Below are 2,316 nucleotides of genomic sequence, written 5' to 3'. Positions count from 1 at the left end.
TGGGGCTTGAACTCTGGGCCTGGGCGCTGTCCCTCAGCTCTTCAGCTCAAGGCGAGCGCTCTACCACTTGAGCCACAGCACCACTTCCGGTTTTCTAGTGGTTTATTGGAGATAGGAGTCTCATGGTCTTTCCTGCCTGAGCTGGCTTTGAACCATGATCCTCAGCCTCCTGAGTAGCTAAGTTTACAGGCGTGAGCCACCAGCACCTGGCTATGTTGGCCGTTCTTGTTATCAATGTTTGTTCTTCTAAGCATAGAGATTCTGTTGAATTGTTTGTTGTTGGCTAAACCTTAAGTTTCACCTTATATTCTGTTTGGTATTGCCCGTTTTTCCTTTTTTTTTTTTGTTGGCTGTGGGGCTTGAACTCTGGGCCTGGGCGCTGTCCCTCAGCTCTTCAGCTCTACCACTTGAGCTACAGCGCCACTTCCAGTTTTTCTGGTGGTTTATTGGAGATAGGAGTCCCACGGTCTTTCCTGCCCGGGCTGGCTTTGAACCGCCGATCCTCAGATCTCAGCCTCCTGAGTAGCTAGGATTACAGGCGTGAGCCACCAGTGCCCGGCCCCTTTTTTATTTTTGTCAGTCGTGAGTCTTGAACTCTGGGCCTGGGTACTTTACCTGAGCTATTTAGCTCAAGGCTAGCACTCTACCACTTGGCCCACAGCTCCACTTCCAGCTTTTTCTGTTTCTGTGGTGCTGAATATTCGAACCCAGGGCATCATGCATGTGAAGCAAGCACTCTACCACTGAGCCACTTTCCCAGCTCCATGGTATTGCCTGTTTTTCTAGCATTGACCACATGGTTCTATCACACAGTGTGCAAAAATGTCCATTTTGCCATTGGAATTAAAAAAAAATAACTTACAGTTGATTTTCTTTAAAAAAAAAAACCTAAGCATACCTTAAAACTTTTGTACAGAGGTAGGTGTGTGTGTGTGTGTGTGTGTGTGTGTGAACATGTTCAAAATTATCTCATTAAAATGTTTTCTTCTGGATAACAATTGTCTTACCCCAAATGGTTCATGTTTGTAGCAAATGGTATAAATATGTCTTAAGTTCACTTAAGTGTTTGTTTATGTCAAGGTCCTTCAAATGAACACCTTTTAACTCAACATTTTTCCCTGTTTAATATGTAAGCTGCCTTGGGTACAGAGCTAAAAGGACACCGACACCTGCATTCTTTATTGTAATCACAAAGCCCTAGTGACACCTACAATGTCTTAACCTCAATTAGTATCCTAAAGTGTTATATGAAATCAAGAATAACTGTATTTCTATTTGATCTCCTTTTTGCTTTAATTGGAACTAATAAAGGGTTTTTATGGCAAAGATCACCATTCAAAGCCAGCACAGGCAGAAAAATTCCTCTGAGACTCCATCTCCAATTAAACAGCAAAGAGCTAGGCTGGAAGCATGGCTCAAGAGACTCATCTCTAAATAACCAACTGAATTCTGGAAGTGGTGCTATGGCTCAAAGTGGTAGAGCACTAGCCTTGAGCAGAAGTGCTCAGAGACAGTCCTAAGCCTTGAGTTCAAACCTCATGATGGACAAAATGGATGCCAAATGGGAAAAGCCATCCCAGCACCAAGTGTAAGGTCCTCTCCTGGATGGTGAGCAGACTCCACCCTCCTCGCAGCAAAGTCTCCACGCAGTACCTGCGTTACCTAGACAACTGGCACACCTGGAAGAGGTCACATCTGTATCTGATGAGGTCACATCTGAATTTGATGTGGCCACACCTCCCCCCCCTCCTACCCTAGATAAGGCCTAGCCCAGGCCAGAGGCTCTTTCCCAGCTCTCTTTCCTAGCTCTTTTTCTCTCTCTCTTTCCCAGCTCTCTTTTTCCCAGCTCTTTCCCAGCTCTCTTTCCCAGCCGTGTGGAGTGCCAGCCAGGCCTGGTGCCAGCCAGAATGATGAATAAACCTACCCCTTACCTGAATAACACGTGTGTGGTGTGGTTCTTACTCGGCTACCTCTTTTTATAAATCTAACACCAACCACCTAGACCCCTAGGACTAAAGTTAGTCTGGAGTAAAAGAGGATGGTATCACATCCAAAATGGAGCTGCCCTTTCAAAATTAACCAGAGCTGGGAGATCAAAAGAAAACAGTTAATGCCCATCTAATTAATTAAGGCCCATCTGTCTACCTTCTAACTGGTTATGGGCTTATGCTCCAAATGGAACTTTTCTGGCTTGTGGCCATGGTGTGTTTGCCCGTGTCATTCATATCATCTGGTCCTGCTACCTTGTCAGCCTTTTGCCTGATCTCAACTTTTTCCAAATTGGAGGTTGTACAAGGGACTGGATTGGGGGGGGGG

This window comes from Dipodomys ordii, unplaced genomic scaffold (assembly GCF_000151885.1).
Source record: "Dipodomys ordii isolate 6190 unplaced genomic scaffold, Dord_2.0 Scaffold154, whole genome shotgun sequence".
In the NCBI taxonomy this organism is placed as follows: Eukaryota; Metazoa; Chordata; class Mammalia; order Rodentia; family Heteromyidae; genus Dipodomys; species Dipodomys ordii.
The sequence above is the reverse complement of the archived record's forward strand: the minus strand, read 5'-3'. Positions refer to the sequence as shown.